The sequence below is a fragment of the Canis aureus genome, chromosome 7, assembly GCF_053574225.1.
Source record: "Canis aureus isolate CA01 chromosome 7, VMU_Caureus_v.1.0, whole genome shotgun sequence".
NCBI lineage: Eukaryota > Metazoa > Chordata > Mammalia > Carnivora > Canidae > Canis > Canis aureus.
Window position 1 is genome coordinate 30,474,388 of NC_135617.1, and position 24,471 is coordinate 30,498,858.

General features: G+C 35.9%; 1 long non-coding RNA gene across 1 annotated transcript in view; it reads left to right on the forward strand.

The window, feature by feature from the left end:
- The window catches only part of LOC144317209 (uncharacterized), a 293,885-nt gene that overhangs the window by 121,413 nt on the left and 148,001 nt on the right, over positions 1–24,471 (forward strand). The window contains exon 6 of the long non-coding RNA XR_013383151.1: positions 5,858–5,930. This is a non-coding gene — a long non-coding RNA (uncharacterized LOC144317209). The remainder of the gene's footprint in view (positions 1–5,857; positions 5,931–24,471) is intronic.

The following is a 24,471-nucleotide window of genomic DNA, read 5'->3' on the forward strand; positions in this document are numbered from 1 at the left end:
TTCCTCTGTTTTGGAGAAAAGTGCATAGCTTTTTGGGAATGGAGGTGACCAGCCAGTAGAACATCACTTAGTCTAAGCCAGGCATTGGAAGACATGAAATGCTCCATTTATTACAAATAGAAATTTAGGTTCTTACTTAGGCAAGAGAAGTACTCTTCTTACTTTTTCCCCCTCTAACCAGCAGTTCTATTATGAAAATAAACTAATATTTTTGGATTGTCTAGAAAGATACTAGAAGGGTTTGTCTGGACATGTTTCATAATATATTTGAATTCATAGATGACTTATTCTCTTTAGTAACATATAAAAACAACAAATTCATTTCTTTCAAAATCTTGTGAAACAAAACAGATAATCAAATATTCTATAACCAAGCCCCCTTACTGAAAGATAAACCATAAATCAGACTTTAAAATCTCAAAAAAAAAAATCCCAACTTTTCTTCCTTCTCTGAGACACTATGACACATTCTTTATAGTGGTAAGCAATAAATTCAGCTCCCATGCTAAATTATAGCAGCTAACATGACTAAAATTATAAAGACCCTACTTGCAAATAATAGCAATAGCTAATGCTTTAATTTATCTCTAATTTTATGAAAGGGGAATTATAGTTTAGGTTATAGAGTCTTGCTTTCAATGTTCACCCTTTAGGTATAACAGAAAATAAAATTGCTCAGTAAATGTTCATTTAAATCAATGTGGCAGGGATTCAACTAACTTGTGAAAACAAGTCTCTTCACTTCTTTTTGTAACTCCCTAGCCATTTGTGTCTTTGTTTCCTGGGCGAAAGTTTCTTGAGATGCACCAGAGTTATAGACTTCATCATTACCTCTCTGGGTTTCCTTTCCTAGGAACTCGAAAAGATTTGACAGAGATTCAAATATGATAAGGTTTTCTCCTTAGAGTACTTTCCCAAAGAGTCCTGCGGTGATTTATTTGATGCAGTATTTTGAGATGTTTTAGAAATTTTCAGAAAATTTCAGGCAACAGAAAGCAATCTAATTTTTGTGCATTATCTATACTCAATTGTTTTACTTTATTGTTACTTATAGGAGAATTATCCAATATTTTAAAAGGGAATTTATTTATTTTATATTGATGAGGGATTCCATAGGTGTAGAATACTGAGTTGAAGGTGTTTATTTCATGATATTATTATTACAGAAGGAACAAATAAAGACCTAGATGAGATACAATTCCATTACTGAGTAAAAATTTCCCTCAGCTGAGTTTATGACACTGGAACTGTGTTGGCAGATCATGAGCTTTTTTTGTAACATCAGTGAAAACAGACTTACATGATTTGGGTTTATGCCTCAAAGCTCACAGGCATATTCTTTGCCAGTGAGCTATACATGTAAACACATGAGCAGGTGAAAGTGTGATCCCATGATTGTCTCTTTCTTTGCCCCAAATTTATTCCTTCCATGGTACATTTGAACATCTGTTTTATGTTTAAAGATTTTTAGAATGCATTTATTATTTTTACATGTTACTTAGTAGGACTAATCGTCTAAATTACAAAAACATTATGAACTGATATGGCTACACAAACAAATCCTTCTACTATATCTCTAGACAACTCAAAATATTAGTTGTATGAAAGAACTGCTGATTAGAGAAAAAATATGTCTTAAGCATACTCTACTGAAATATCCATCTATAATAAATGAGGGATTTCATGTCTTCTGATGACTGGCTTAGACTTACTTACTAAGTCATGCTATCTATCTCTCTGAGTATCTACACTCTCTCCTTCCTCATTCTCGTTTCCAGAAAGTCATGCTGCCTACACAATGCATCTGTCTTCAAAACAAATAGGTAGAAGACAAGGAGGACTTTATATGGAAGATGGTTTAGAAGGGCTGTTTTTTGTTTTTGTTTTTTCTCATGGAAAACTGAGAGCTCTGTTAAATCTCCAAATTAGTCCTGAAATTTTATGACTTCAGATTTATATGTCTTGATGCCACACTCTTCTCAAAATCAACACTCTTTTATATGAGGTTGCCTTTTGAAACAGTTCACATGATCACTTCTTTTTAAGTTTTTATTCAGTGAACAAATTTTTATTACCATCTTTTATTTGCCAATACTCTAGGGAGTTTCAAAGAAAATGAAAGGTACCAACTCTATCTGTGGTGGACACACCCTGAAGAGACATACCTCCAGTGAGTCATGTCCTTGTATAAACTCCTCCCTTTGATTGCAAGCAGAACTAATAACTTGCTCCAGCCAATAGGATATGGCAAAGGTGACAGGATACCATTGCCTTGACTAGATTTACATGTATGGCAAATGTGAAGAAATTTTGCAGATGTAGGTATAGTTGACTTTGTGTTAATCACAAGGGAGATCATCTTGAATGATGCTGATTTAATCAGATGAAAGTCTTTTTTTTTTTTTAAATTTTTTATTCATTTATGATAATCACAGAGAGAGAGCGAGAGAGGCAGAGAGAGAAGCAGGCTCCATGCACCGGGAGCCTGATGTGGGATTCGATCCCGGATCTCCAGGATCGCGCCCTGGGCCAAAGGCAGGCGCCAAACCACTGCGCCACCCAGGGATCCCTCAGATGAAAGTCTTTAAAAGATGGGCTTCACCCTTTTGTAAGACTCTCTCAATGGTTTTGAAGAAGTAAGTTGTCATGTTGTGAGAAGGCCTATGAGGAGGCCATGTGTCAGGGAACTATGGACTACCCCAAGAAGCCATGAGTGGCATGTGATTGACAGCAAGAGAATAGCAGCCTCAGTCCTACAACCACTTGGAACTGAATTCTGCTAACAACTACATGAACTGGGAAGAGGATCCTCAAGTTCCAGAAGGGAACACAGTCTGGCCCACACCTGATTATAGTTTTATGAGACCAAACAAAAACCATAGTTAAGCTGTGCCCAGACTCCTGACCTATGACACCTATGAGATGATGTTTAAAATTTGTGGTAATTTGTTACATAACAATAAAAAGTTAATGCAGTATCTTTATTTATTTTAGAGAGAGAGAGAGAGACAGACAGACAGAGAGGATGAGTGGGGGGCAGAACGAGAGGGGGAGAGAGAGAGAGAGAGAGAGAGAGAAGCAGATTCCACATTGAGCATGGGACTCAACACAGGGCTTGATCTCAAGACCCTCAGATCATGATCTGAGCTGAAAACAAGAGTTAGCTGCCTACCTAAGTGTACCACCCAGGTGTCCCTGATGCACTATCTTTAAACTATTCTCTGAGCTATTTTCATGGCCCTGATTTGGATTTAAAATAATGTAAATGGAAATAGAACTAAGTAGAAAGTAACATATGTCATGTAGTAAATTAGAAAATAGATCACAAGAAAAGTACCAAGTTAAATAATCTGCCGCATGTTTATCAACCTCTGCAAAGAAAAACAAAACAAAGTTGAGGTGAAAACATAATCACCTGAATGCATTCTGAAAGCTGATTGTTTCTCAAAATAGTTTTGTTTTATAAAGAATCTAAAATGACTGTTAATTCAACTTTATTTCACTAACATCAAGAGTTTCAGTGTGTCAGACTGTCTTCTTGCTCTTATAGTTACTGTCCTTGAACATAGGAATTCTTTTCAACTAGAGCTGGAAGATATTGGAGATTTTAGCTTAATGCCTCGGTGCTTATGGTATAGGCCTTTTGTAAAGCTAAAACATAATTTTTAAAAGAGTTATACTTACTTATTGAGCAATAGTACTTTAGGTATTAGATATTTTATGAGAACACTGAATATTAGACTATTTCTTGACAACCATCAATTTTCAATGAGGAGATCCTTTAAAAACTGGAAATTGCCTGTGGTAGCATTTATTTTATCTTTTTTGGAGGAATTAAGAGTATGGTTGTATTTAGGCAATCACAAAATTTATTATACAATAAGAGTACATTGAAAATGAAAGGAGGAGTAATTGGAAGTAAATCTGGGGCAACATCAGGATAGCTGGCAAACCAGGCTTTTCTGTCACTTCTGGTAAAAGCCCCTTCTAGATAATAGATACAATGCTATCCTTATGTTCGTTTGATATTTTTGGACTTTTGTCTCTTAGAATTATGACTGATACCAAAACAAAACCAAAACCAAAAATACTTTAAAAGAGTGTCATAGATTCTTCTTTTTTCTGGTCATAGATTATTTTTAATAAATTTATATTTCATCAAAGAAAACCAATATTCTATGCCCTAATTTTAGGATGCCTTATTAGACTATAGTTGATAACCCTGTATTGTTTAATTGAAATTTGCTAAGACTAAAGAATTTATTTAAATGTTCTCACACACACAAAGAAAGATAACTATGTGAGGTGATGGACGTGTTAGCTCAACAGAGGGAATCCTTTCACAATGTATACATTTATCAAATCATCACATTGTACACTTTAAATACCTTACAATTTTATGTGTTAATTATGCTTAGAAAAAAAAAAGCCCCAAAACTGTGGCATTCCATCTCTTACACACATATTCTGACTTTATGTACCTTGTTCTTTTGCTTGTTAATATAAATACATTCTGCTTAGCATTTGGTATGGACCAAATTCTCTTCCCTTTTGCTTTTGATTTCTTTCTGTTTAAGGAGTGAAGAGTAGGGATTTATAGCACCTGGGTGGCTCAGTGGTTGAGTGTCTGCCTTTGGCTCAGGTTGTGGTGGTCCTGGAGTCCTGGGATGGAGTCCTGCCACAGGCTCCTTGCTTCTCCCTCCGCCTATGTCTCTGCCTCTCGCTCTGTGTCTCTCATGAATAAATAAATGAAATATTTTTAAAAAATAATTAAAGCACACATGATGGATTCTGCCTTGGTTCATATCTTAATTCTACCATTTGTGACCATTGATGACTTAATTCACCTTGATGTGCTTTAGATTTCTTACTGGTAGATGGGAACAAAAATGAAGATTTAAGAAGTACCTGCCTTTTAGATTGTTGAGACAGTTGGGCACATAAGTACACATTAATAAATATTAACTATCATTATTGTTTCTATAACTATTATTACTATTCTTAAGCTTCCAAGCAGACCAACTCACTTAGGTTTTATAGTGTAAAAATTTTTTCTGTAACTAGGAAAATAAATTAAATGCTTCCTAAAAATTAGCTTGCTAGCTTAAAAGAAAACCTGCTTGGGATCTGCTGGCAAATGTTTATTATACTCAAAGAGGATTGTGGTAATACGTTACTAACGGTTATATCACTAAATAAACATTGGTCATCATTCAGAATTGGTTTAATGAAATAGTTAAACATGAAAATGTGATTTTGTCTTGAATAACAAGATATAAACTGGTCTTCTCTCTTCTTTACCTAAAGTAGCTATCTCTAGCTTTATAACAGTAATTGAAATAAAGCATTAGTTAAGGAGATAAAAAGTCTCTAAGACTTTTTAACAGTTCTCAGGGAAATGATCTTAAAACAAAAGACGATGGCAATGGAAAAATGTCTGTGTGTTAAAGCCAAAACATACTTCCGTGACTTTGGTCTTTAGAGACCAAAATTCCAGCAGGATTAACTGATTGAAGTTCTAAGCATACTTGATAGCGCTGAATCAAGTTCAAGTATTCACATTTATAATCAGTGCCATAGAATTAGATATGGTGTACTCTGACAGTCAAGATCAATGGATAAATCTTTCCTCATTAGAACTATTGTACTGTTAAGAATATGGCATATGGTCTTTGGAAGGTGTACACATTTCTCATGAAAGCAACTTTGTGACTATATAGCAGAAATTTAGTAAGTCTGGCCTAAGAATGTTTGCTATGATTCATTTTACTAATTTGGTACATTAGCTCAAATTTGCCATTAAACTAAGATCCAAGTTACTCAATTACCAAAATATCCATTTTTTTTTTATTTCCAGAAAAAAAAGGCAAGGGAAAAATGAAGGTGATTCTTGAGATGTGAGTCAAATTATCTCTCAATATTTTGGAAAGGTGAGTCATCTCCTGGATACATTGTTTTTGTCACACCATTTGATTTGGAAAAAAAAAAACAATGATTACACAAAACAGAAGCACAGCAATCTTCAAAGAAGAAAATTGAGTGAACATATTCTTTTCCTTTCTTTTCTTTCTTCCTGCCTCTTTCTTTTCTCTTCTTTCTATTTCATTTTCCTTCTTTCCTCCATTCCCTTCTCTACTCTTCCTTCATTCCCCTCTTCCCACCGCCTACTCTCTTTCTTTCATTTGTTGGCAAAGTTCAGTAAGTACAAACATGAAGATACTGCATAATTTAAAAGAAAGTAGGCTGAGAAGTAAATGTCAGGATCAAGCTATTTATTTACAGGAAAAAGCGGACTAGAGAACTGAGCAATTCTTCAAGTAATCTACACAATGCAAATAACTCAAATAGGAAACAGACTCTAATCCTCTTTCTGTAGGTGTCGATGTTATTTACAGGAAAAAGCGGACTAGAGAACTGAGCAATTCTTCAAGTAATCTACACAATGCAAATAACTCAAATAGGAAACAGACTCTAATCCTCTTTCTGTAGGTGTCGATGTGGATGATTCTTCATTTCTTTTCTTCAATGAGTAGTATAACCATAGATTTCATAAATATTATTTAGATTTGATTCTCAAATCTGCATATTTATCTCTGATGTCTTACTTGAGATCTGAACTATTTCTCAGCTTTCTTTTGGGTAGCTCCACCTGCATATTCCTCATACGCACTTCAAATTTTACATGTCAGCTCAATTTGCAACTTCCCATCAAGTCACACCAGATCTGCCTTCTGTATTCTCTATAACTGTGTTTTTTTAATAATAAACTGATTTTTTATTGGTGTTCAATTTGCCAACATAGAGAATAACACCAGTGCTCATCCCATCAAGTGCCCCCCTCAGTGCCCGTCACCCATTCACCCCCACCCCCTGCCCTCCTCCCCTTCCACCACCCCTAGTTTGTTTCCCAGAGTTAGGAGTCTTCATGTTCTGTCTCCCTTTCTGATATTTCCTACCCATTTCTTCTCCCTTCCCTTCTATTCCCTTTCACTATTATTTACAGCCAAGATCAATGGATAAATCTTTCCTCATTAGAACTATGGTACTGTTATGTACCATATGTTAACAGAGTTATCTTCTCAATAGCACAACCACATATTTTTTCAACTTCTTGGACAAACATGTAGCTCATTAGCAAAGTAAAGACTATGAAAAAATCTAAAGTAAAGAAGCGGATTTAACTTCACTTAATCTATGGCTTTCTTTACAATAGACCAGAGTAAAAAAAATAAACAATTTAAAAGACTGTGAGATCCTATACTATACAATCTGACTTCTGTTGTATCTTTGACTTTATTTCTTATATCTCTCTGCCCCTTTTCATTCCTACCTCTCTAGCCATACTGGCCTCTTTGCCGTGGACTGATTCTAATTCACCCTATGGCTATAGGTTTAGCTTGCCCATAGATGACCCTAGAGCAATAATCCTGAGGAAGGACAGCTTTAAAGTCACTTCAAAATCATGAGGCAAGTAAAACGCCAGATGATATCTAACCTTAGTAAAATGTTTGTAATCCTTTTCAGAATTTATTAGCCTATGATGCTCAACTCACTGATTTTATAAACCATAATTATTTATTTCTTAAAGCTGATCTCAAAGGGTTTCTGTCATTTTTCTGTAGATGCCATTATTTATTTGCCATAGTGAATCTGAATATTTAAACATAGTAACAAAATGCAAAACAAAACAAAACAAAACAAAAAAACAAAATGCAAACCTGTGAATACTTTTCTGTGATAAATTCTTTATTCTTTTCCTGTTAGAGTTTCTAATGAAGTCAAATTAGTATACCATAGGCAGTGGAAACAGCAAAATGGTTAAGAGCTTCATATTGAATCTAGATTACCAAATCCCAAATTTTGTTCTGCTACTTACTCATTGTGTAATTTTGGTCAAGTTATCTCATTTGGGCTACCATTTTCTCATATGTACACCTGGAATAATAATTGATATTTCCTTTCCTACTAGGTAGTTCTTACTAGTAGTATTCTTAAACCTTAATGTGTGTGAGATTCACCTGGAGGTTAAAAAATGTTTGGGCCCTATCCCCGGAGTTTCTGATTCAGTAGGTATGAGATGAGACCCCAGAATAGGTATGTCTTTTTTTAAAATATTTTACTTATTTATTTGAGAGAGAGAGTGTGGGAGGAGAGAGGAGCAGAAAGGGAGGAAGAGGGACAAGCAGACTCTGTGCTGAGCATGGAGCCCAATATGAGGCCTCCATTCCAAGACTCTGAGATCATGACCTGAGTGGAAACCAAGAGTCAAATGCTTAACCAGCTGAGCCCCCCAGGGACCCGAAGAATGGGCATTTCTAACAAGTTTCCAAATGACACTGATGCTTCTGGTCCCAGAGCACACTTTTAGAACTAGAATACACTGGACTAAAATATACCATGGTGACAAGCAATTCCAAATTTTAGTGGTTTATAACAACTGAAGTTTATTTCTGATGTATGCTGCATGAACAACACAATCTGCAGGATGAGTATGGTCAACATTGTCCACTCAAGAGCCAGGCTCCTAGAGGTTCCATTGCCACACATGTTTCCATGGTTATCACAGAGGAGGAAGGGAACATGAGATGAATCATGAGCTGGCTCTTAAAATTTCTGATTGGACTGATCACTCAATGTTAGCTATCAGTAGTAAAATTTTGCCATAATTTCTCTTTCTGTTAATACCACTGACTAGAGATGGGCAACTTTTCAAGAAGGGCATGGTACTTTCTGACACTTATTCTGATATGCATAGGGAGATGAGGGAGTCAGAATGGCAGAGGGGAGACTGTTCTCATCTTTGTGCTGACTTTGTGAAATAGTACTCTCTTTTTCATTTTTTTCCCCTTGTATCATCTTAAACTGACTTCTGTTACTTCAAACTCTTGTCATTATACAAATCCTGCTTCTGGGAACCTTTCCAGCCTCAACTTCTGGATTCTATTTCTTCAATCTTGCTTGCTTTGTGGTCCACATAATAGCTAAAAATTATTGATCAGGGCATTATTTCAAGTGTTTTATGTATATCCTTCCCTTTAATCACTGAACCGCTATCATCCCCATTTGATAAGTAAAAGAACTGAGGTCCATAGGCCCTTTGGCTTTAATCTGATAGTTGTCCTCCATTTACTTCCTTGAACTTGATGCTTTAGACCTTCCATTACTTAGGATACCTCCCTTCACCTGGTTTGTGAACTTCATATGCTACAGGCCTGAGCTCACACTAGGCACTTCTCTGCCTAGCTTGACTTCTGTAAAGGAGGTCCAGGCTAGGAAAATAAAAATGTCTGCCTCTGAGTTCTTCTCAAGTTTGTTGGGAGCTACAAAACATTACAAATACTTTCATGTGAATATTTTAAAATCTTGAGAAACCTATAGCAACTAAGGAACTGTTTGCTTCCCTTTGGGCTTCATGTAGTCCTATTTATTTAGTGAAATCTTTATGTTTAATAAATTATAGTAATACCATGGGTCAGTTTCTCTGAATTCCCACCCCTTATTTTAGATCTCATTTTAGACAGACAGGAAAGCATAGTGGGAAGAACATAGGCTTGAGGGCCAGATAAGCCTGGGGTCACGTCCCTGCTCTGCTATTCAACTAACTGTGGGATTTTGGGGAGGATGCTTAGTAGCTCTAGGCCTACATCTTATTTATAAAATGTGAACAATAGTAATGACCTCAAAGAAACCCACTTATAGGTAAAGCATCACTTTTCCATACTGCCAAAGCCTGCTGGAAAATCAAACAGGAAGTGGGAGGACCAGAATGAGCTTATGCAACTGTAATTAATTAATGAGATATGTGGATCTGCTCGTTACAATATTTTCGACTTATTTGTGCTGCCAAAAGATGAGTTCTCAGTCTCCAGGGACCAGGATTAGTAGCATGAAGAATTTGAAGTAATCCTCCTTTTCTAGCATGACTATTTGTTTTTCATCTCTGTTCAAATAGCCAATTTGATTTATTTCAGAGTTCTAGATTGGCTTTCATATCATCTAATTATTTGTTTTTCAGTTTAAATATATATATATATATCATGGATTACATGTGCTTTGGCATTCTGTTGGCATTAGTATAGATACAAGAAAATTAAAAGTCATGGTTCCTGCTACTAATTGAGACAGAGTCAATACTACACAAAGATTCCAAATTATATGTTATACAGGATAAGATTGTGGGTATAGATGCATACCTATAATATATGAGTGGGGCTTTCCTTACCCTCGATTTTGGGAGAAATGTATCATGTGGATACTCTACAAGGGGCATTGTATTATCTGGTAGACAGTATCTTGGAGTATATTTTTACAAGACACAAAAGGGGTGGATTTCTGTTATGTCACCCCTTAGACATATGCCAGGTGGGTCTTATCAGAAAACTGGATTAAGATAGGGAGGAGTATGTAATTTTCTGTTCCAGCAGCTAAGCCCTCCAATGTTAAACAAAGTTTTAAAAAATACATTGCTTTCTCCAGTTCATTCTCCTCAATGCTGTCAGAGTAATCTTAAAAATACAAATCTGATCACATCACTCATCTGCTTTAAATTGTCATTGGTTCCATTGTTCTTAGGAGAAATTATCAAATCCTTACCACTGTCCAAAGCTCCCTGTGGGCTCTAGTACATCTATGCCTTCACCTTTATGCTAACGAGACCCAACAGGAACCACACTGGTCTGCTGTTAGTTCTCCCACAGCCTGTTCGTCCTAGCCTCAGGCCTTGACACTTGCTGTTCTCTATATTGGAATGAATTTTCCTCTACTCTCCACTGCCTGCCCAGAACTCCACTTATTTTCAGATTTCAGCTAACAATTTCCTGCTGAGCTTTGTATCTTTGGTCGAGTCATTTAAAAATTTTAAGCTTCAACTTCCTCATCAATAAACTAGGAATAATATCTTCTATTTCCTGGAGTGTTTGTTGAGATTAAGGAAGATGGTATATGTAAAATTCTCATCATAGTATTGGTAACTATGAACTAAATAAATGCTATTATTACCGTCATCAGTATTATCATTATTCTTCAGAGAAACTATCTCTAATCCCTAAGACAAAGTCAGTTATGGATTTTCATGGCATTGCATTTTATTCTTCTAAGTATGTAATGTGATTTATAATTACACACCTTTTTGTATGTTTTCTTGTCAGTTTCTCCCACTAGACTGTAAACTCAGGAGAGCAAGAGTTTAGCTCACTGCTTTATCCCCATTGCCTGTCACAATTTTTTGTACACATTTACACTTCAAAAAAAATGTGTTGAGTGAATGAATGGACCTATGATTACTTTGTTAAAAGGGACCTAAATATGGGGGATTTCTTTTCTAAAATCCACATCTTCATTAACAGGAACTCTAAAGGAAGCTTAGAATGTCAAAGTTTTGCTATTCATTCCCTATCTGCCACATTAAAAACAAACAAATGAATAACTTCCTAGAAGGTCAAAGAAAAAAATGCATCTATGCTTATTTTAGGATTTGAATTTAGGGATTCTATAGTTTCTGATCTGCTCTATCAGTATTATCTTACCTGAGCTCAGATCTACAAGTACTTTGTAAAAGAAGATATTTATGAGTTTTCCATTTCAGTCCATGTGAGCAAAAGAAGGGATAATTAAACAGGAGCCAGTTTTCAAGAGTGAAGCCTATCTATTTGAGAATCAGAATTAACTTGTAGTGACAGGTAAGTCAGCATAGATAGTTCTTACAAATAAAATACTGCCTGCGGGACAGGTGGGTCAAATTGGTCAAAACATTTTGTCTAAGTAGATTATGGAGATAGGGAAAAATTATAACATTACGAAAAATTCATAACAGCATGAGCATATGAAAGAAAAGTAAGGAAAAGGAATAAGTAGTAAATGTGTCACCCAAACCTAATCAAATAAAATTCCATGTTTACGGTCCCAAGAAGACTTTAAATTAAAGTGTAAGCACTAGTTTTTGATCACTTTGTTTTGAAAACCATCAACACCACACTAGTAATGGCTGTGCACCTTTTTTTTTTTTTAAGATTGAGGTAAAAAACATTTCAAGAGAATCGACTTCTGGTCTCAGAAGTGGTGGTTTTTCCAAGCTTCTTTCTTTTCCTTTTCTCTCTTCATTTTTGAAAAACAGTATCAATAAAAAATCTATTGCATATCTATAAGATTTCAAGCACTTTGTTGGATATTGAGATGATAAAGAATAGTGCTTGCTTCCCTTTTAGGAATCCCTATTCCAAATAGGAGGCAGCTGAGCAGATATACACTTACACTGTGAAATAATACAGAGATTCCCAGAAGAGGGATCCATAACAAAAGCTTTGGTATTGCCAGAGATTTTGCAGAGAGAGTGATGCTTGAACATGTACTAAAGGGAGTTGGTCAGATAAAGAGTATTTGTAGGAAAGGCTAAAGCACTTCAGTGAGAGGAGCAACAAATTCTAATCATCAGAGATGGGAGAAAGCATATGTTATAAACATTTTACCTGTGTGCTGAGGCAGGTAGAGGCAAAAGCTGAGACTACATGATAAAGGCCCTATATGCCTCTGGAAGGTTTTGGAGCTTTTTTCTAAAAATTACTAAGGACCACTTAAGGGCCTTAAGTGGAGAATCATTGTGTTACTTGACACTCTTATATATAGCCTGGCCAGCTAACTAATATTCTCTCTTGCACAGAAGGGTCTTTGCTTAATCCACCCGTTGTGTGTATACTGTAGGACACTGTCTCTCTGGCCACAGATGGTTGGCTAAGCTTCAGATAGATGTCCTAATCAGATTATCCCAATCAGATGCTGTCTTTTTAAAATTTGATTTGAGGATGACCAAAATGTAGAAGAATTGGGAATGATTACTTGGGAGCTATGGAATTACATATTCTATCAAGCGGGTAAGGAAGCAGAAAAGCCAATGTGGAGCAATTATCAAGGAGAAAGCAGAGGCTCATGACAAAGTGAAACTACTTTCCTGAAACTATTCTTGTCTTCTTTCAAATTTCGAATCTTAGCACCTGTGAATACCTGAATGGTTTCCTTGGCTTGGGTCCTATAGACATTATGCGATCTAGTCTTAGTTTGGATTTCCCAGATGCACACCTTAAGACACAGGTTCATGAGAAGTGTTCCCTGAAAGGAGAAAAAATGAGTGGGAAATATCAGAAAGGGAGACAGAACATGAGAGACTCCTAACTCTGGGAAACGAACTAGGGGTGGTGGAAGGGGAGGTGGGCGGGGGAGGGAGGTGACTGGGTGACAGGCACGGAGGGGGGCACTTGATGGGATGAGCACTGGGTGTTATTCTCTATGTTGGCAAATTGAACACCAATAAAAAATAAATTTACAAAAAAAAAAAAAAAGAAGAAGTGTTCCCTGAAAATAAGGGAGTGGAAAAAAATGGGATCAGGAGGAAAAAGAGAGTACAATGTGAAAAGAAACCCAATGGAGTATAACTCTGGCTCAGCACTGCAGGGGAATTCTAAAAGCAGTGTTGGTCACACCTCTGGAGTTTTTGCAATCAGGGTTGTAGGGAGCCAAGATGTTTCTGCCTTGGGACCTGTCAGTCAGTAATTAAGAACTCCCTGAAAAAAAAACAAACTTTATCGCTTAGTTTTGCAATTTTGTAATTTTCCTTTAGCCATGTGCCACCTATACTGTTTTTCTTTGAAAGTAATCTTTTTTTACTCTTCCCAAGCAATAATATCAATTAAACCATACATTTGGTATACTAGCTATATTTTTATAATGCACGATAAAATAAATGCATAACTGTCATGTACTAGCATTAATCATATATTGCAGCGAATATTCTCATATTATAGTGTTAAATGGACTATGTTTGGGGATATAATTAAGCCTGCAAGAGGATTAGACTCTGGGTACTCTCTGGCTATGGCTTCTCACATAACTACTTTTCAAAAAAAAAAAAAAGGTAGATGATTTTGCCAGTGGTAGAAATGTATGTAGATTAGAGACCATACATTTTGCTTGTTTTTCAAGAGACTCAGTTATTCAGAACTAATGTAACCAACCCATGGAATCTACATTGATGTTCCCTTCAAACCTGTAGGGGAAAACCTTTTCTTGTCTTTCTCTGGCTTCTGGTGGTTTATTGGCTTTGGTGTTCTAGGCTTTGCAGAGTTTCTTTGGGGGATGACTTACAGAGTTAAGGATGAAGGTGGAGGCTGTGAACTTTCATGTTCCCCCCAGAATACTATCTTCGAGTCCAAGGGGCATGGCAGTTCTGTTTGGTACATTGATTTGTTAAACCATACTCCTTAGGTTGGCAATTTTAGTAAGAATAAAAAATTAAGGGATGCCTGGGTGGCTCAGCAGTTGAGCGTCTGCCTTCAGCTCAGGTCATTGTCCTAGGGTCATGGGATCATGACCTCCATCAGGCTCCCTGCATGGAGCCTGCTTCCTCCTCTGCCTATGTCTCTGCCTCTCTGTGTGTATCTCTCATGAATAAATAAATAAAATCTTAAAAAAATTAAAAGATTAAATAAGTTATTAATAAAGAGAAATAAAATGAGATAAATCAAATAGAGTTGAAGTACGAAAGAACAAGGCCTGTTTTCTGAACACCAATATCTGAAGCTCACAAATGCCCTGTGTGATGAAAGTATTAAAAGTGATTTCTTCTTGGGAAGACATTTCTTAGATTTGAATTAGGGGGATGAAACCCTTAACACATTTATAAGGTCAGAGAATTTGTATGTTAAATGCCTGTAGGCCTTCAGGCAGCCAGTCTGCAAAACAAGAAGCAAGCAAAGGGATATCCTGTGGTGTCTCTGGCATCTTGACCCCGAAACCTATGGAGGAGCAGATTGGCAGCATAGCTGGTTCAATCCTGGTTTTGAGAGGCTATGCAGTTATTTAACCACCACAGAACTGGTACCTAGGACTTATTCCAACTAACTTAAGTTCCATTTGGAACAAGATTAGAAAAATGCATTTAATAAACAAAAGTGCTTCTGCACATTTAAGATCCTGCAATTCTACGGAAAGTCCCAATGGCAACGTCAAACAGCATAGTATCTAAGCTACAGGATGAATTTAGTTGTAGAGTAAATAAAATTTGTTTTATTTGTTTTAAATTAATAGACTTCATTTTTTAGTAGTTTACAAGAAAATTAAGCAGAAAGTACAAGGAATTCTACTCTACCCATAGTTTTCTCTATTATTAACATCTTACATTAGTATGGATTCATTTGTTACAATTGATGAACCAATATTGATACATTATCATTAATGAAAGTTCATAGTTTACATTAGGTTTCACTTTTTGTGTTTTGTAGTTTTATAATTTCAATAATGTTGTGTTTCTATCATTAAAAATTCCCTGTGCTCTGCCTATGTATCCTTCCTTCCTCCCACTGGTCCCCTAGCAACTACTGATCTTTTTACCTTCACAGTAATTTTACCTTTTCTAGAATGTCATATATATAGATATCATACAGTATGTAGTCTTTTCAGATTGGCTTCTTTCATTTAGCATCATATGCATTTAAGGTTTCCCCATGTCATTTCATGGTTTAATAGCTCATTTCTTTTCATCACAGAATAATATTCCATTGTATGGATGTACCATAGATTATTTACCCATTCACCTACTGAAGGATATCTTGGTTGCTTCTAAGTTTTGGCAAATATGAACAAAGCTTCTCTAAATATCAATGTGCAGGTTTTTGTGTGAGCATGGTTTTTTTCTTTCAGTTTTATTGAAATATAATTGACCTAACAGTGTAAAGTATAGCATGATGACTTGACTTACATATTGTGAAATGATTACCACAATAAGTTTAGTTAACAAGAATCATCTCATATATTCATTTGCTCACTGAGGAGCATTACTGCTCAAGTATATGAGAAGACCACATTCATTTGGTAAGAAATACAAAATTACTTTTCAAAGTGGCTGTACCATTTAAAGCTAATTTTTTTAGCTTCTTCCTTGGTAGTCTCTGTGTCTCTCTTTACCCTTTAATATATATCCCAGGTGTCCAGGGGCCTTCACTAAGCTCAGGAGTGCCTACTACCCCACCCCAGTTCCCTTTCTGAAAACACTTGCAGGTCTCAATTCTTTAGAAATCTGACCTTAACTAGGAAAACATTAATACCAATGAGCATTCATGTAGCACTTACTGTTTATAATTAATTTCCACATAAACTTTTCCTTTTAATTTTAAAAAGCAAATCTCTGTTAAGGGCTTATTTTCCCCAATGTGAAGATGAAGAAACAGATTTGCCACATTTCATATAGCTACTTAGTGGTAGAGAGGGACTGGACATTCTTCAACCATCTTAAATCTCTTCTGGAATAAGGAAAAATGCAAATTAAATCAACATACAAATAAACCAACTACTCCCAATTCAAACTGGAAATTTTAATAGCTAAGTTGGCTGACATGCTAATCTTCCAGAAAACAAAGCCATTTAAACAGTTGTGTTTCTAATGCCATAACCCAAAGGAACAACTAATGGTGGTTATTTTGCTCATTAGAGGATACTTTAATGACCAAGTTGGTCAAATATGTAACCAACCAGACAGCATCTGCCTTTTAAAAAATGGTTTTACTGCTCTTTAAGTACAGAAGAAAAGTAGTAATGATCCTTTCTGAAACTTGAAACAGTAGTTAAGGGAGATATGATCTGTAAAGGGTGAACAGACTTCCCCAACATTTTATAGAGTTGTTTGCTAAGCTTTAAAAGGACATTTTTAGATAGTTTATCATTCACATAAAAATGCTATATAAATGTTTGAATCATTTTTTATTCTATCTATAATAAAGGCAGATCCCGGAAGTAAAAACCAAAATTGGAGTCAGTATTTGAAACAGAAAAAGGCTAGGAACTCTCTAATAAAATCCTGACATTATGCTTTAATTAACATTCCCTGATCATCCCTCTTATTGTCTTTGAATATCCCCAAATCCTCCATGTGATTTCTGTCATTGTATAGGCTTCTGTACACATTGAACATACTGCTCTCAAATGGTGCATTGTTTAGAAATAATGAGCTATTTACTTGCCTTTCTATACTCCCCACCTCCAACCCTATTTCCAAAATATCAGTGAAATGGGAATATATAAGCTTCTCTATTCAGCATCTGTATTAGCTTCCTAACACTGCTATAACAAAGTTATCAACAAACTGAATGGCTTAAAACAACAAAATTACCGTCTCAGTTCTGGAGGCTGGAAGTCTGAAATTAAGGTAGGCCCATGCTCTCTTTAAACCTGTAGGGCCAAATCCTTTCTTGTGTCTTCCTAGCTTCTGGTGGTTTGCTGGCAATATTTGGTTCTCTTGGCTTGTAGCTGCATAATGCCAATCTCTGCCTTTGTTGTTACATGGTCTTCTCCCTCCTTGTGTGTTTCTCTATCTTCACATGGTCATCTTTTTATAAAGATAACAGTCATACTGGCTATGCTCCTCCTGTGTGACCTTATATTAACTAATTGCCTGTAACAACCCTATGTCCAAATAAGGTCTTATTCTGAGGTGTTGGGGGTTAGGACTTAAACATATCTTTTTAGAGGGAGTGGGGGACACGAGTCAATCCATAAAAGCACCCCTTTCCCTTTCCTGGGATCAGCAGTTATCTTCTTGTGGAAAAATGCTTTTTAGGGCAGCCTGGGTGGCTCAGAGGTTTAGCGCCACTTCTAGCCCAGGGTGTGATCCTGGAGACCCGGTATCGAGTCCCGCATCAGGCTTCCTGCATGGAGCCTGCTTCTCCCTCTGCCTATGTCTCTGCCTCTCTCTCTCTCTCTCTCTCTGTGTCTCTCATGAATAAATAAATAAAATCTTAAAAAGAAAAATGCTTTTTAGCCATTTCAGTTATCTAGTTCTAGTGTGTGCATCCAGCAACTAAGTACGATGTTTAGTACTCAGTAGTCAGGTTAGCTAGTTATCTCAGAGGTTGAAATGTAACTGAATTTATGCCCTTTAGAGTCCTTTCCTAAGATTTAAAAAACTATATCTGAGAAACATATTCAGCTTCTCTTGATGATGAAAGGCATATGAAACATAAAACACACTGACAGCTGCTTCCAGACACATAGAAGAAATCAGTCTTGGAGGAAGAAAACAACAAACAGAAAATAGCAGAGATAAGAGCTTTGAGAGAGCCCCTTTGGTTGCAGTTCCATAAAGACCCATTTTGGCCTCAGTTAGTTTGCAGAACAAAACCAAAGCAAAACAAAAGAACAATCAGAAAAAAAAAAAAAAACAATATAATAACCAAAGGAGGTTAGCCCCAGTGGCTCAGCGGTTTGGCGCCACCATTGGCCCAGGGCGTGATCCTGGAGACCCGAGATTGAGTCCCACGTCAGGCTCCCTGCATGGAGCCTGCTTCTCTCCCTCTCCCTCTGTCTGTGTCTCTGTCTGTCTCTCTCTCTCTGTGTCTGTCATGAATAAATAAATAAAAGCTTTAAAAAATTAAAAAAAAATAATAACCAAAGGACATCAACGTTCTGGAGTAGGGTGGTTGCCACTATGAAGACTATCCTTATAACACTGTCTCAATGAATTGTTCTAGGTTAAATAGATTTCACATGGAGTAAATCACTATCTCATTAGGGATAGTGAGTCCAAAATTAAAGGATTTTCACTTTGATTCAAGCACTAGATCGTTGCAAAACTCAGGTAATTTATTTGTTTTCCTTTGTATCATGTCTGTGTTGATACAATAGGAATAAAAAATGTTTGTTGAGTCTAGAAGTATGACCCAACTATTAAATTAAATATATCTCAGAGTTAATACAGTTCTTTTTTTCTATACTACTTTTGGTGCATACACTTTAAAAAATGATATAAAAATTTCCAAAGAAAAGACATATCACTTATATTTATGTTTATATTATAAAAGAATGCCAATTTTATCAAAGCTGTGTGACCATTAGGACTTGGAGAAAGTTATTAGAAATGAAAAAGCAGTTTAATAACAAATTGATGTTGTTAAGTGTACCTTGGTCTAATATATATATATTTTAGGTATTTTTAGTTGTATGATGCATTTATATTTAGGGGCTCCTGGGTGGCTCAGTTGCTTAAGCACTTGACTTTTGGTTTTGGCTCAGGTCATGATCTCATGGGTTGTGGGAATGAGCCCTATATTGGGTCCCAGGATTAGTGGGGAGTCTGCTTGAGGATTCCTTTTCTTTACCCCTCCCCCATCTCCTACTCTCTCTCTCTCTCTCAAATAAATAAATCTTTTTTAAAAAAGATGCATATAGGGGTGCCTGGGTGGCTCAGTCTATTAAGTGTCTGCCTTCAGCTAAGGTCATGATCGTAGGGTCCTGAGATGTAAGGGGCACATCAGGCTCCTGGCTCAGTGGGGAGCCTGCTTCTCCCCCCATCACCCCCACCCCCAGTCATGCTCATGCTCTGTCTCTCTATCAAATAAATAAATAAAATCTTTTAAAAATTTTAAACATGTATATATACTTAGAATATCTTTCTGTTCCATAGACACTTTTATCTGTATAACTGGGTTTCTCTAATAATTCAATGTAGCATACTATAATCTTTAGTATAGCTAATGAAAGAAGGGTCTACTATACTTTAGTATATTTACCATGTCCTGAAAAATCTCATAACCTTAGAACATTTAATTTTATTTATTCTAAATGTAGAACAAAGTACTAGGATGGCCTTGTGAGCCCTTTTCATGATCCAAAGAAACATTTTAAGTAGCATGAGAAAATTTTCTGGCAATGAGAAGGAGCATGATACTTTAAAGAGAAGTATCCAATTGTTTATACATTAGAACATATATATCATACATATACATAATATACTCACATATATACATATATAATATGTAATACATATACATATATAAAATGCAATATTATAAATAATAAGATAATAACGAACAAAATATGGAGTAATTAAAGATACTCAATCCAAAATAAGACAGAAAAGGAAAGAAAAGATAGCATAGATTAGATAGGACATTAAAAAACAAATAGTAGTATTACAATGTTAAGTAATTCAACAATAACATTAAAATATGAACTGAGTGCTGCAAGTAGAAGACTAAAATAATAATTATATGGCACTTATAAGATAAACAACTTAAATATGAGGTTATAGACGGAGAGAAAGTAAAAGAGTGAAAAAAGAACTAGATACACACTAGTCAAAAGATAGCTGATGTAGGTATTACTAATGCACACAGCATGTTTAAAGTCATGAAGCATTATTTTTAAAAAGTTCTAGTTCCTACCAGAGAGACTCATAATGTTTAAAGAAAAGGAGAAAAAAAACTGAGCTGAAAAGATAACTGGATGAAATGAAGCATAGATAATTGAGATAATCAGTGCTAGAAAATGAAAAATTGTAGTGGTAGAATTAAAATTCACCCCAGAAGTAGTAAAAAAGAAACCTGTGCAGAAAAAAGAAATGAGTGAGATGGAGGACATATTTTAAAAGTGTTCTTGTAAGTAAAAGGAAAGAAAAATGAAGAAAAAAAATAGTAAGGGAGGCTAATGAATATGGAGAATAGATAATAATTATCTAACTTTTGAATAACTTTCATTTCTGAGGTAGGAACGAAAATAGAACAGAAGCAAAATCAGATATAAAAACTTTTGATCTGTGTTCCAAGTAAAATCACTGTAAAGCAACTAATGCTAGAAGAAAACTGGCAACATTTGTTTAAACCAGAATTAGAACAATGTGTTCCAATTCGATATAGGGTGGAAGGCAAGACTTAAAGTCTCTCAGTGGGTTAAGATAGACTACATGCTTTCCTAGTTGTGTCTTTTTTTGAACATTTATTTGCATGGTTAGGCACTTCCAGGGGTTTGTGAAGATAAGGAGATACAGTGATCATATCTATAAATAGGCTCAGATGTCTGTTGGACAAAAGCAGGTATAACAGAGGCCAGTGGAAGTCTCCCATGACTAACCACACTCTTTATAACATTGGAGAATGCTTCCCACTCTCCTGTGAAAGCCACTGCTAGAAATCTTCCCAAGTTAGTCAACTAGGAGTTATATGTGTGTCCAGCAAAGCGTTAGAAAGGCCATATCATAGAAGATTCTGACACTGAAGCACGGCACCTCTCTCTATGTTAGCATAATCTACTTTGCAAGAATCAGGAAATGGTTTTCTGTCATCAAGGTTGAGTTGGGTTCCAGCTATGTTCCAGTTATGGCATAGTGCAATTCCAAATTCATGGCATCAAGTTACAGTGGATTTCCAGCACTTTTAAGTGAATAGTTTTATTTCAAAGGCACCAAAGCAAAAAGATATTGTTTGGGGCACCTGTGGCTCAGTGGTTGAGTGTCTGCCTTTGCCTCAGGTCATGATCCTGGGGTTCTGGGATCTAGTCCTGCATTGGGCTCCTTGCAGGGAGCCTGCTTCTCCCTCCACTTGTGTCTCTGTCTCTCTCTGTGTGTCAATCATGAATAAATAAATAAAATCTTTTTCAAAAAGATATTATTTCTGTTGTTATTGTTGTTTTTAATTTTCCCCAACACCTAGGTAGTGGCAACTGGATGGCTTGAGCACTTATGAATGGAGTTCCAGCTCAGAGTGACATCTCTGTGGTACAAATGAGTCCCAGAGTTGAGAATTTTTGGCTCAGCTAATCCAGTGGTAAACACAAGACATGATTCATGGATATACATAAGCACACTAAAGAATTCTGGAAATACTTGGGAGACAAGAATTTTATGAAAGACTGTAACAATTGTAATCAAGTATTTTGAGCTTGATGCTATTGAGACACTGATGTTAATGTAAATGGGACCGCATCCATAACCATTAGCTAATAAAATCTACTATTCTCAGGTTATGCAAGTTAAAAGAATAACAACAACAAAGCAAACTTCCAGAAATATCTAAAAAGATTGATCAGTCAAGACCCAGTTGTAGGAAATGGAAATCATTGCAGCTATGTTAAGCAAAAAAAGATATAGGAATTATTATTAGAAGGTTTTGAAGAATAAATAGGTATTGAAGAAGGATTGAGTACTGGTATAATTAGAAAGAAGGAAGAATCAATAGGTCACCACTTGAGATCTTATAGACTTCAAGCAAGTATAGATAGTTGTAGCTGCATGCAGGGATCAGAAAGGTTCCACAGCTGCTGCTAAATACTCATATAACTGGCAGCTGGGTCTGGGAATGCTGCTACAAGGAAATCCAGGCTATCTGTAAATGTGCTTGGCCATGGCATGACTCAAAACCAAAGGAAGATGGCCTCATCTTTACTTCTACCATCTAAATATTAAGTAAGTACATCTAATTGGTGACATGTAATTCAAATCCATATCCTGCAAAGGAGTTGGGAAAATATAATTTGTGGATTACCACTAGCATTTGCAGTAGAAGAAGGTGCACTAAAAGAAGTTTGTAAGAGGTTTTGAGTATCTACTTACCATATTGCCACGGTAGATTAAACTTGTCAACAGCAAGGCAATAAAAATCAAGTTGGCTTTGCAAAATGAAATGCTAGTAAACAAGGGAGGTTCTCTGATAGAATTTCAAAGAAGGTAGTAACCCAAAAATTATAACTAGCTCATTTTCTTTTTTGTACAATACATTCTTAAACATGTAAGATTTTTTAAAATTATTTATTTATTTATTCATGAGAGACATAAAGAGAGAGAGAGAGAGAGAGAGAGAGACAGGCAGAGGGAGAAGCAGGCCCCATGCTGGGAGCCTGATGCAGGACTGGATCCCGGGACCCCAGGATCATGCCCTGGGCCAAAAGCAGGCGCTGAACCGCTGAGCCACCCAAGGATCCCCCATGTAAGGAGTTTTAAAAAAGGTCACACCTTTCTAAAAAAAAATTATGTAAAGACTAAATCTGGTCAAAAGAAAGATGACTTGAAATGAAAATGTCAAAAAATGGAGTTTTGGTATAAAAAGATTCAAAGATGATTTATAGGTTGTCTATTACTAATAGAAATCCCAATCTCAAGAATCCAGTTAGATCATATGTAGCCAGGTGAATTCTGTAGCTCAAGATGGAATTTAGACTGTGTGTTTTCTTCAACTTTTTTGTTTCTGTCTTTGCTCCTCTGATAATAGTAGGAAAAGTCTTTATCTCTGTTTATTCCACAATACAGATGCAGGCCACTTAAAAACACAATGGCTGTCTTTCTCTGCTTGCCCTTGCTAACAATGTCTAAATTATTTACAAAATTAATCAGTTAGATACAGTGTTTTTGCTTCTGTCCACAAAAGCATAACTGCACAAAGAGAAGTCATTTTTAATGCCAAGGAATTTCAGTCATGTTTTTCTGGATCTTTAAAGCTATCATTAGGGGGATCCCTGGGTGGCTCAGCAGTTTAGCGCCTGCCTTTGGCCCAGGGCGCAACCCTGGAGTCCTGGGATCGAGTCCCACGTCGGGCTCCCGGCATGGAGCCTACTTCTCCCTCTTCCTGTGTCTCTGCCCCTCTCTCTCTCTCTATGTCTATCATGAATAAATAAATAAATAAATAAAAATATTAAAAAAAATAAAGCTATCATTGAAAGACTGAAGTGTTTGTAAGCTATATTTTAAATTTGAAAAGATTAATAAACCAACCATCGTAGATATTACTTGTCATCTCTCTTTATATTATCTTCTCTCTTGTATCTGTGAATATTTGCCTAAAAATCAGTGCCTGTAGTATCATCAGCAACATGTACAGCAAAAAGACACAAAAATACACTAATATAAAATAACATCTTTATAAGGATGTTGGGTATGGGTGATTTTTTCTTTTCTTTTTTTTTTTTTTTGTATTCACTAAGTTTTTAATTAATTAAAATCGATTAAATTTATGAAGGCACCATATATGTTACTAAGATACCAGTTTTGTTCTATCACTCTATCTAAACAACTGGGTGGTTATTCATACACATTAAGGATAGTTATCAATATTGAGATTATAGGTAATGTATGCTTTTCTGTATTTTTAGTTTTCTTTGATAAACACACTAACTAGGGGCACCTGGCTCGCTTGGTCCAGGGAGCATGCAACTCCTGATCTCAGGGTTGTGAGTTTGAGTCCCACATTGGGTGTAGAGATAAGTTAGAAAAAAATAATCTTTAAAAACATACATTAACTTTTAATCATGATAATATCTCGAAAGGTTCATTGTGTTGTTTTATAAATGAGCTTTGATGAAAATCTTGGCTCAAGGTAATACAGGAGGACCTTTAATTTCAGAATTGAGGTTTTTCTTTTCTAAATTAGGGACTGGTCCTATGACCAGTTTTCCAGGGCTCCCCCCTTTTCATTCAATATAAGAATAAAATTTCTGGAAAATAAAGTATAAAAATCATTTGTTTAGGCAGTCTGAATTTTGTAAAAAAATTTGACTGAGGTCAAAGGACCCGGTGATTCCATTTCAACCTTCATATTCAGTCAACTGTTTTTTAATTTCAATCTGAATGACACAGCCATAGTTCCTGTAGAAAAGTAGTGAATTAAGATTTTTAAATACTTTTTTGGTTGCCATATTTTAATGTGAAATAAAAGCCAAACAAGGATT